Source organism: Anopheles aquasalis, chromosome 3, assembly GCF_943734665.1.
Source record: "Anopheles aquasalis chromosome 3, idAnoAquaMG_Q_19, whole genome shotgun sequence".
In the NCBI taxonomy this organism is placed as follows: domain Eukaryota; kingdom Metazoa; phylum Arthropoda; class Insecta; order Diptera; family Culicidae; genus Anopheles; species Anopheles aquasalis.
In genome coordinates, this window is record NC_064878.1 from 65,116,049 (window position 1) to 65,128,548 (window position 12,500).

General features: G+C 50.7%; 1 protein-coding gene across 11 annotated transcripts in view; it reads left to right on the forward strand.

Moving 5' to 3' along the window:
- The window catches only part of LOC126577043 (protein vein), a 67,700-nt gene that overhangs the window by 50,805 nt on the left and 4,395 nt on the right, over positions 1-12,500 (forward strand). The gene's annotated exons all lie outside the window — the stretch shown is intronic.

Consider the following 12,500-nt stretch of genomic DNA (forward strand, 5'->3'; position numbering starts at 1 on the left):
ATGGTGCTCGCGGTGCTCAACGGAATTACCGGAGCTGCTAGATCAATGTCGGCACCGGAAACGATTGATTGACTTCAGCGCGTTTTCGGTCCGATTGGACCACCTGGGTTGGGCAGCTTCACCACACGAGAGCACGATCACGGGGCAGCAGAAGCAGCAGTGTTGAGACACAAAGTGGCGCGGCCCTCGGTGCGGTTCTAGAAGCGCGAGAATTATATGTTCCGAGTAGCAATCCACGCCACGCCACACCACGCCAAGGTGATGGTGGCTGAGATCGTTCCTGCCGCGAGATCCTGCCGGTGTTTGTGTGTTAAGTGGCCGACGGTATTGGCCGCGGCTTTGGCCACGTTTCAACACCTACCATTCCGGAGCGCGGAATAGCGGGAGTTGCGTTTGTTGTATTCCTGCCGCTGGTGCCTTTTGGGGGGGGGGGGGGGGGGGTTTGCTGCATTTCTGACGCAACCGCACAGCGCACAGCACACGCCAGTTAGCGCAGGTGACGATGGACATTGATGGAATGATGTTGGATGATCCCCACAAACATCCCTCACTCTCCATGTACTACCCTCTTTTTGGTGCCGCCTCCTGGACGGTGACCTCTTCCGAAGGATCCATTCCCATTTTGTGACCCCTCCGGTAGTGAAGGCCATGCTGTTTGGGCACCTCCATCGCACAAGAAAAGCGATGGAGCCCGGGAAGCCTGGGAACCAAAATATCCAGCAATGGTGTTGTGCGAAAGGGGTCTGTCCGTAACCTACCCGTGCGTTGTTTGGGTCTTTGAGGCCATTTTGCAAAAAAAAAAAACCACCGACAAACGCACAACTTGCAGCATGCGGACGAGTTTCCCGTTTTCCTTTCTCACGGTATCCAAGGCGCAATGTTTGGAGCTTCTTTTTGTTGCGTTTTTTTTTTGGTTTTGGTACCGGAGCCATTTTGAGAAATGTTTTTCCTCCCAAAAAAAAAAAACAGTAAAGTAAAAAAAACATGGCCCGGCGCTAGTGTGTTGATTGTCTCTGATCCTGGCGGTGGAATGCTCCCAAAACAACAGAAACGCCCGGGAACCCCTGAGGGGAGCTACGTTTTGCTACTTCATTACTCATGCCATTGCGGGCCATTAGGCGGTGGTTTGCGGAAACAGATACGGGAGACATAGCGAACCGGCTGTCTGCAGCTCGGTGCGGTGCTGGTTTTTCGCGTAAGGTCAGTCGTCAGTGTGGTCAGTGTCTGCGCTGCGGTTGTCGGTCTGTTGGACGGTCGGACCCCAGACAGGCAGATGCGGTGCGTTGCGGTCGTTCAGTCTGTACGATCAAATAGCACAACGCACGCAAATGCTGCTTAATTTGGATGATGTTCTCAGGGCCTGGCCAGGCCAGACCAGACCATCTCTTCTTGATGATTTTCCATGCGAGCGCGATTCACCTGCGCCATTGCCGAGGATATTCACCTCGGACGACCTCGCGATTGCAGACATGTTTAATCCTTTTTGCGGCGAAATAAAAACCCAACAGCAAAACACCATCTTTCGGGCGGAATTCCTCCTGTTTGCGTAATTACCGTTGGCCACCTCACCCCGCCCAACCGGTGCGAGTGGCGCTGGCTGGCGCCGAATGCGCACCGCGGGAGCAGCGGGCCATTGAAGGATACGAGGTAATCGACGGTTAATGTAGCCACGCGTCGGCCAGACAGCAGCCGTCCAAACAAACCTGCCTGACTAGCCGCTGGCTGATGAAGATCAAAGCCAGAAGTCGCTCGCTCGGCTCGCTTGCTGGCCAACGTGCTGGCAGGAATTCGCCAATTTCACCGATACCCCCGGCCGCCAACGATCTTTATAATTTGGAATTAATTATTTGTAATATGATAATGTAATTATCATGTAACGTATTATTTAAGAGTGCAAATTTATGGATTTATTGCCATAAAATCGAATGCCCACTCGAGTGAACTTGTGGTTGAACTTAACAATTGTTGAGCAGCATGATTTGTCACATCTGTATCTCTGTTTTTTTTTGTGCAAAACATTGCGACCTCTGTCTCTGCTCTTTGTTCGCTGTACAATGAAGTAAAGACGAACTCTCCAAGGTTGTGACACTCAAGATGATCAACTGTTGATCCGTTGATTACCTGCCCCTAATTAGAATCGCCTGTTTTACGAACAGAACTTCCGATTTGTTCGAATTCGCAACTCTCCGGACCAGTTCCATCTAATACTTGGTCACCACATGAGCGTTGACTCTGTCTCTCTCTCTGTGGCCCGAGTTTCGCGATTGTTTGATGTTTGGATGGATCGCAAGGGAAGGATGGGGGTTTGGTGTTTCGCAAACTCGCTCCCTCCCCCCGTTACTCCCTCCTTGAGGCCTTATCTCGTTGGTACCGATCTCGACGGACGGTAGCTGACCGCTAGAGCCCATCGACCAGAGCAGAGCAGAGCATTTTTTTTGTGTGTCGTTCCCTTCCTCTTTTCCCTTTCTTCCCGGTCAGCGATCAGCTAGACACGGTGGAACCGGCTCCCCCTGATCCCATGCATGGGCCACGGCCGGCTGGTCATGGTCGCTTGACTCGCGGCCCCCCACACCACGTCAGTTCGCATGACGAAGACACATCGTTTGCTCACCGGAATTGATGCGTGTTCCACCGCGCCCCTAACCCCTTTCCTCACCACTCACCAAAACCGGCCATTGCCTGTTGTTTGCCAGCTCCTTTGTTCTGCCTCCGTTTGCAACTCCTGCCTGGCGACTCCTCGTCCTCATCCTCGGACTGCCCATGAGGTTCTCTAGTTCCCAAAGCACCGTTTCGCCAATTGTTTGCAAAATTTTGTTGCCAAAAAAAGGAGGGGAGGAGAAGGGTGAGTGGAGAGAGGCAGCACCGCACCGTAGCTGCGTTTGTGTCCGCGGTCCCTGTCCCTTGGTGCGCAGATTTCTACAACAACCAACCAACCAACTAACCAGCAACAACAAAAAAACGCCAAAAACTCGAGGAAGCTGCCCCCCGGTTCGTGGTGGTTCTCGCGGTTTGGGACACTCGTCGTCCGGCGGTCATTAATGTTGGATGGCTCTCTTTCCCCACTCTCCATCTCCTACCCACCTGGATGTTCAACGGAATGAGGAACGGATGAAAAAATCTCCCAAAAAACCTAACCAACCGGAAGCGGTCACGTAACGCCCCGTGCTACGTTTGCGTTTTTTTTCTCGCTTTTTTCGCCCCCACCGTGGACGAACCTGGCTTCCGCTAATCACCATGACCGCATTGGTTGGATTCGTGGTTCCCATTTTTTCCCGTGGTTACTTTTTTTTCTTAGTTCCTCTAAATTTTGTTGCCAAAAATAACGCAGAACCATTCTCGTTGCGGCTCTCTCTCTCTCTCTCTCTCTCTTTAGGCACGGATTGCACAGTTCTGCGATGATTCGCAATGATCGCACCCTCCAGGGGGCTGCGTGCTGGACCAGACCACGACTTTTGATCAGTTTGCCATCTCACATCATCATCATCATCGTTGTCGTCGTCACCATTGGCACCACACTGTTGCGCCAGATAGAAAGAGGGGCAAAGGGTTGGGGATGGTTCTTTGTTTTCCCTCGTTTGCCAAAAAATTACCCCCCAAAAAAGGGGTTAAGCGGAGACAGGGCACACTGATGCCGCGGTGCGATCGTTCCGCCTCTGAGATCGCACCATTGTTTTCACACACTCCTTTTTGGGCGGGTGTGTAGGGCAAGAAGGGGTGCTGATCTCCTCAGCTGCAGCTTTGCTGCGCGTTATTCGGGGCATGACAACCGACCCGACGGCCGTCAGCTATACTTCCCACTTCCAGTCGTTTGCTCCACGATCGTGATCGCGCGCACGATGGAAAGTGTTGATCGATGCGAAATCAAACAGTCGCCCGGACTTCCTTCCGAGTTGAGTTTCAACTTTTGGGCGTTGCTTTGGCGATCGCGCTTTAATTGCGCGCGCTCTGTCTCGCGTTGAGTAACGTACGCAAAGCAAGGTTACGCTGACATACATCGCGATCGCGTTTGTGGTGCACCGTAGCTGCTGCTCCTGCTGAGCCAGCACGATCGAACGAAGTTGAATGAAAACTGTCCCGTCAATCGATTTCCAGTGTGGCCACACTACGTTGGCGATCGTTTTCAGTTTCGAATTGTTTGTTTTTTCTTTTTTCTTTATTTGTCTGCGACGGACGGAGACGACGTTTCAAACCCGCCGTGTGCTTGAGCCTCACTGAAGTTGGTCTGGATATTTTGGTATTTTGGCTTCCGTTTTCGCATTTCACGCAACTTTTGGCTCTCATTTTTTTGTTGCGTTTGCTTGGCACACGTACGATCCAGTATCAGGTGTCAATCGGTGGTGATCGATGGTGGTTGGTGAGCAAAAGCATAGCACCACATTATGTCACGCTTTCGCCGTTGGCTTATCGTCGGCTGTGGTAGCAGCGGATTGTAAATGCTGCTGCTACTCATGATGATGATGCAGGCAGATGATGCATTCCAGATTTCTCGTTCAGACGGTACTGCAACCTCCCCAATGGGCGGATGCCAGCACTCTGCTGGCAATCACATCCGCCATGAGCATGAATTCGAAGCGATTCAGCGCGAAACACTCGCGAGGCCACACCGCACAGGGAGCGAATGATGGGCAAGGGGCGATAATTTAATTACTTATGCAGATGCACACACGCCCGGGAGGAGGTGTTGGATGTGCGAGATCAGAGAGAGCTCGCTGATGATGGATGCAGATGCCGTGGCGTGTCGTCTTGGCCAAATCGAATCACCAGACATTGCAGGAGGAGGGAAGCTTGCAAGCTTCCGCTAGTGCTGCTGGCCTCAGATGGCCGTCAATGTGCGGCATTGTTTCGCGCATCATGCGGGATGGGCGCATGCGGTTAACTCGCCGCGGCCATCGCCACGTCTAAAGGTTAACGAGGATCCTTGTTGATCTTATCCGTGCCGCTAGCATCGCCGCGCGCTTGCGCTCCGTGCCCAGAGCTTGACGTCGTCTGCCAATTTGTCACTAATTACCGACGCGCGCGACGTTGATGGTGGTGGTGGCGTAGCTGACAGAACCCCCTCAATCCCTTAGGCGATCCACCGAAATCTGGTTTGCCGGTAAGCAGCGGTACCAGTAGCAGCAACGATAGCAACAGAATTCCGCACTTAAGCGTGATTGTGTTTTTCGGGATTTCATTTTCTTTCCGAAGCGAATTCGAATAAAGAATCACTTAACGTGTCTTAGAATAGAGATGCTCCGCTAGTATCCCAGGCCGCTAGTAAATGGCGTGATCAAAGCAACCCACGAATCCATGGAAGGAATATGCGAAGATCATAGTTACCATTGGTGGAATGGAATTTTGAAAAGGGCATCATCATCAAACTGCGTTCTGTGGTTGCCGTGAACGGTTTGTGAGTTCGCAAGTGCTATTTATATTCTACAACTGTGATCAGACAAGTATCTAGGTAACGAAATTGATTTTAAAATTACTGGACAACGAATTCGAAAGCCGTCGTTGCTTGATCGGTGAAAAACTCTTCTAAATCCGTAAGCAATCTGTCCCCGATACCACCGCAACTAACATCCAACCGAGCTCGTGCGTAAAAGGATGCTAGAACCTTGGCCCGGCCCGGGGTCTGGCGCTAGCGTGGGCCGTTTCATTCAGCAACAGCACAAAACACGGTCCTGGCTTGCGTCCGCTAGTGACTGGTTGAGTGATGCATTGCGTAATGTCAGCTCCCGGGAACATGTGACACTCATCAGTGTGACGGCGCTAGAGAGAGAGAGAGAGAGAGTCATGCTAGAGGACACCGGGGGACCAAAAGAAAAAGAGGAAGCGAGGGTCTGGCCAGTGCCCAAAAGAAGAAGTACGGCCGCGGAACGGGCTGCTGGCGGTTGAATGCAGATCAGATGACGTAGATGTGGCCAAAAAGGGTGACCGGAGGGGGCCCACTGGCACTGGTTGGCCTGAGCGTGGTGGCCTGAGAGCTGTTTATCGGTAATTGATTGCCGAAAGTCAATATTTGTTCCAATAACAAACCGCTTTACCGCTTGTTCCCGTGTGCGTGCGAGAGAGCGGCGGGGGAACGCCCGAAACGAAACGCAGCGCACTTGGATGCGTCAACAGCACAGACGCAACGCGCAGCAGGCTACTTAAGCGCGGAACAACGCGGCGCAGCCTGTTCCGTGTTGTCCGTACTTCATCCTCCTGGCCTGCCAGCCTGCTCATCATCCGTTGACGAAAACATCGTTCCATTCCGTCTGAGAGGTAAAACTTATGGCCTAGGCTGGCGCATGGTGGGATTTTAGGATTCGAAGGTCCGTCCATGCACGCACGCACGCACCGCATGAGACGCACGAGCGAGTTTCGTCTGGGGACTTTGGGAGTTCATAAATCACAAAAATAGACAGCCATCCATCTCTCGGGTACCGGCCAGAGATCCCTGCCCTGCCTACGAGACAGCGAAAGACATCGAGGGAGACAGGAAGCCAGGAGGAGAAGGAGGTGCTCACATTTCCAAAGCGAGATGGCCAACATAATTGGTTTTATTTTCGTTCGGCTGCGGAGCTTGGTTGGGCGGTCGGGAGCGAAATGGAACGGCCCTCTGTCTGTCTGGCTGGCTGTGGTGGCTGGCGGGTGTCTGGCCGGCGTTTGTCGTATGACATCTTACTAGACTGGCGGCAACGCAGCGCGAGGTGAAGGAACTCGGATTCAATCCCGGGGGGATGCCGGCGCAAAACCGATCCGAATTTGCCGCTCCCAGAGGCAATTGGGGCGCCACCGCGACAGTCCAAAAACCGACTGGTGGATTGATAAGTAAAGGTGACTTCCGGTTCCTCTCCTACGACGATACCGCATCGTCGCGTCGTGAGTCATCGGTGCCCAACAACAATCCTCAGTATCCTCATGCTCCCGATGCTGACGATCGCGTTTTCAGGCGATTGGCGAGTGGATTGGCCCTCTACCTCACTCAAAATAGCACGAGATGAATGGCGAATAGACCGAGGAGAGAGGGCACTGCAAGCGACAGCGACTTGAACCGGTGCCAAAGTGGCTTCCTCAACTTGCGCCACCACCAAGCGAGGGCCCTGTTCAGAAGGCAAGTGCGCCATTCCTCCTCGCACGCGCCCTGGCCGTCTGGAGTGCCTGCACAGACACGCTGACAACGGCATGATGCCAATGACATCGAGTTTCGAGTCAGCAGACGGCCGAGGAATGGCGTTTGAGACGAGCTTCCTTTTAGTTTTGTTGATCCACGAACGACGTTGCATTTGGTGCAATGCTGCGGCAGAGCTCGAAAGTTCATTCATGAGCCCAAGTAAACCAAAGCCGATTGCGTACCGCTTGAAATCGATATCGAAGCGAACCGGAACGGTTCCAATTCTCCCGGGTTGGACCTGGTGTTCGGCGTCAGTGTCGCGATATCAGTTGCATATTTATCTGTATTCACGTCGCGGAGGTCGAAGGATCGCTAATGACGGACGTGCGCGCACCGCGCTCCCTCATCCATCCGACACGCGATGCGACCCACCTGTCAGTTCTATTTTCAGCCTTGCAGCCTTCGGCCAACTCGCTTCAGACTTCTTGCATTCTAGGTGTGGTGTGTCCCGTGGTCCACCATATCGCGCACGGTTTACACATGTTGCCCCAATACAATGTAGCGCGCTCGGAGCCAGTGATCCGAGTGCATTACCTCTTGTCCCAACGCGCGATGCACACACTCATGCTCATGCGCAGCCGCCCAGAATGTTGCGCACCGTCGCAAGGGCCGCCCATTTGTTCCAGTAAACATTCGGAAGATAGAGCCCCTGCTCTGCAGCAAGGGGAATATTTCGAAAACGGCATCCAAAACGGCTTGCAATGTGAAAGCGAAAATGGAATCCTTTTGGCGTGGAAAAATAAGCTCACAAATCGGGCGCGCACACGCTAATGCTACCAACGGTTCCGCCAAGATGCCCAAGAGATGCCAAAACAAAATAATCCACGTAAAAATAAACGAAAAAAGGCAAATCCACGCGCGCGCACAAACATGCGCCGGCGAAATAATAAAATAAAACGGTTGGCCAACAAACGGCGGGGCACAATGAAAGGCGGCGATACCGAAAAAAAAAATCGGATCACCACCACCATCGCCACCGAACTGCCGATGGTTGAATGTACGGATTGAAATCGATCGATCCGGTCGATCGATCAATCTCGCCGCGAAACTACCGTGGCCACCGCAACCCGCCAACAACCGGCGGTATCGGTTCTAAGGCGGCGGTGTCCGTGGCGCGGTGATGTGCCATCATCGCACGCTCGTTCGCTCAACCACTCGATCTCGCTCCTCGCATCACCACCGCATCGATGGCGAGATGGCGATTTGCAAACAATATGATTTGTTTATTTGGTCACCACTGGCCAGGGAAGGGGTGCCGGGGGGGGCAGTCGTCGACAGCGCAGCATATGAAATACGTGCAGCAGCATACAGCATGAGGTCGCCATTATTCGATCGCACCGCCGCCAAATCGAGTCTGAATTAATCCGGGCATCCAATTTCGATGGCGTTGCAATGGGGCATCATCGGGTGTCCATGGGCTCGATTTGTGGAGGTCCGGGGAACGGAGTGTAGGGAACCAGACCAGAGGGCAGACCAAATGTGCGCCGGCAAACATTAAAAAAAACACCGATGGACGAGGCTAAAGCCCGGATGCGATTCCGGGCCCCTTCCGGCTCGGGCGTTTGCGATTGTAAACAATATTTTTGCCGATTTGGGCTGAATAGTGCGTGCGTGCGTAGCGGTACGGGTACGGGAAGAAGTGCGCGGTGAGAAGTAGGTAAGTTCACTTACCCCGCCACCGCGTACCACCCGTTACCGTCTGGGTCTCAACGGGTGCAACCGCTCGCGGACAATGCTGTGTGGTTCTGGTTCTTCGAAACAGCCAGTGACGTGTCTGCCTTCTGATGCGCTTAGTACACTCCGGCACTTAGTGCACAATCGTCGTTGTATAGGATGCATACAAGTGCAGACTTGTTACATATTTTTGAGGGAAAAATGATTGAAATCATTTTTGTTTTTAGCATAAAGGCTTAGGGACAGTTATGGGCAGCAAATGATTTTGTGTAGGGGTCTCAAACTCGCGGCGACTCGGCTCGATGCCTCGAAGCCGCCTGCAGTTATGCCATGTTGCGCCACTCGGCCGGCGATGTGGTGGATTGAACCTGACCTTTTCTCTTTTATTGATGATGAGTATTATTGATTTATTTATTGACGAAACGCCTTCACGATTTATCATTGATTTAACAGGCTTATCTCCAGGGAAAATCGTACGGCGTAATTTATGCGAGGGCTTTGTAACAGCATTTTGAACGAATTTGAACGGCCTTTGCTCGATCGCCGTGTCCAAAACAGCGTGTAAAAAAAAAAGGAAATTGCTGCACCGTTTCGGATTCAATAATGACAACGTGTTCTTTGGATTGCAACTGGAACACGTCAGCCGAAAGTTTGCGTTTCTGTCCTAGTTCGACCTCTAATTGTCGCAGCTGCATCTACGAATCGCAATTTGATCAGCTACGGAACCCTTTGCTGCCAGAGCGGAGCGTCGATCGAGCGACGATCAAACAATCCGCACACAAACCAGTTGTTTTGCGTTTCTTTCTTTCACAATCACAGTAAGGTGGCAAGAACAAACGAATACCACTCTTTACGCGCGTGTTGTTGAATGTATCGTACTATTCTATTCGATGTTCACATGTTCAAACTCCTTCAATTTGAGCAACGGCTGCTCGTCAAACCAATGCAGGCGCTCCCTTCAGGCAGGGAAAGTAATCCGTGGTGGCCATGATGACCATTACGAGGACGATACAGGTTTGAATCAGTTGCTGAACCATCTTGCGTGCTGGTTTTCGTGGTTGAGAACCTTCGGTCTGCGGACTTGGAACTTTCAATGAGCCCAACACGTCGGAGATCCCCCTTTTATATGTCAAATCGGCACTCCACGAGCTCTCGGCCCGATAGAATTGGTAACGCTAGGGATGAGGGAGATTTTTTATTGACACATGTGTTACACTCGTGCCAGCACTAGTGGAGTGCAACATGGTTTCGTCTGTTCGTCGGATGTCCCTCCCACTAGCCGACTGCTACAGCATACTGATGTTCTGCGTAGTACGAGGGCACAGCACCATTGCTGATAATGCATCCAGAGACTATAGTGTACTCTGCACAGTTTGATGTACGAATTGCGCCTTTTTCGGAAACCCTTCATCGCTCGGGTACGCAAAAAAAGGAATGGAATCCACACATTGCTCGCGTCTTTGTTAAAGTAGTATCGTGCCAGTTTATTTCATCTTCCATTAATTACATTCTTTCGCTGCACACCTCTAGCCAGCTCTGCCTTTACCATGCTGATGATCACTAGTCGATGCACTACTTGCAGGGTCAGCTCATGCCTCTGCTGCGGCAGCATATAGCCCCTACAGTACCCTCGTGCAGCTACATTTACTATCCTACTAGGGTACAGCAGCGGGAACGGCTGCTCCATTCGCAGCATTCAGGCACGGAAAGTATTCTGCCACAGTCTTTCCTTCTGTCTGGAAGATGAAGGCAGCCAACAGGATAACACAGATCTTAAGCAGTTTGTGAAACATTTTGCTGGTTCCTTCACTTCGCAATTTGCTCCGTTCGAATGAATTTCGCTGGACCAAGATTCCTCTTTTATATGTCTCGCCATCGGAGTACATCGTGTTAGCAAGGTTTTTTTTATGAGTATGCAATCTCTTACGAAAGGATGCAATACAAGTGTTGGTTCAGCAGTTACACAGTCTGGCACACGCAGATTAATTGTTTGCACAAAGCAAGATGTGCGTACAGTATACGTTCTCATCGGTGTATGCTATCATGGCATTATTAATCCAACTTTGAATAGTACGCAAGAAACGGATGGAAACACTTACACTGCTCACATTTTGTTAAAGTAATGTCGTGGCCTTTTTTATTCAATGTTCAAATCATTATTTCCTTTGGATGCACATACTTCACCCAGCTGCACTTCTTACCAGAAAGCCGCTAGTCGTAATGCATTGAACAGAATTTTTAAACTCTGTCTGATTCTGCTTATCCCAACGCGGGTGGGAGCTGGTTACCTCCGTTTCCGGATGGGCCGGATGGCGCGGATCCACCAGTTGTTATGGATGGTGCCGGTATATTACTTGTTGCAGATCCAACAGCGTTAACGGGAGCTGATCCATTTGCAGGATTCAGACACCCAAAGTATTCTGCCGCAGTCTTAGCTTGTGCCTGCAGACTGAAGGCCACCAACAAGACAACACCGATCTTAAGCAATTGGTGAAACATTTTGCTGGTTCGTTTTCTTTAAAATCTGCACCATTCGAATGAATTTATCTGGCCCTAGATTCCTCTTTTATATGCCTTGCCATCGGAGTACATTAAAAAGACACAACCCATATGTAAGGTACAGCAGTTGTGCAGTCTGATTCGTAGAATTTTATTATTTAAACAAAGCAAGATGTGCGCACAGTGAAAGGTATCATACAGTATTGGTTGATAAAACAGCAACGCCAGTACGTTACGCAAACTTACGTCCTGTACTCGCTCAAGTTTGTGTTTAATCCAACTGTAAAGCATGTTTTAGGAGTATTGGAATCTGGAGAAACCGGTTTGGCTTTATTTTCGATTAGGTATCGCTTTGGCTTTAAAATATAGATCTGGTTGGTCGATAAAATATAACGTATAACGGGTAGCACTGTTAGATACGCGATTTGAACCATTATCGGATAATCCTTCACAGCGACAGTACACAAATAAAGCCGCTGGCCGTAGTGCATAGACCTGCACTTATCTGGTTCTGCTTATCCCATACTGGGTGGAAGTTGGTTACCTCCGGCTCGGGTTCCGGATGGGGCGGATCCACCTGTAGTTATGGTACGGGCTCCGCCTGCGGTTGTTAGCGGTGGTGCCGGTCCATTACCCCAGACACCCAAAATATTCTGCCGCAGTCTTAGCTCGTACCTGCAGAGTGAAGGCCAGCAACAAGACAACACATATTTTAAGCAGTATGCGAGACATTTTCCTGATGCATTTGCTTAAAATTCTGCGCAGCTCGATATTGCATCGCAATGGCACATCGATCTATTCCCTCGCTTTCGAACCACACAAGATCGTCTTTTTAGAAGTGTCTAAAAGAACAAAAAAAGGACTGATACCACCAGATAAAAATTATTTGTACAGAGATCGCATCATCCGATCGTACAGCACGCGGATGTGAAAAAAGAAACGTCATGAAACATCCCAAAAGCAGCTGGTGTGATAGCTATCAGTGCAGTATATGCTCCAGTATCGCTAAAGACAAATTACCAAGTCAAAACTGCTTCGAAAAGCTGTATATTAGATTCACGTTCATAAACCAGTAGCCTTAAGCGATTTCGTTCGTCGATACACTATTTTTAAAGAGTTTCATATCTCAGGCCCGAGATTTCGAGATTCAAATTTCTCCATCGTTGCGCCAGTGCATGAGTTGTACACT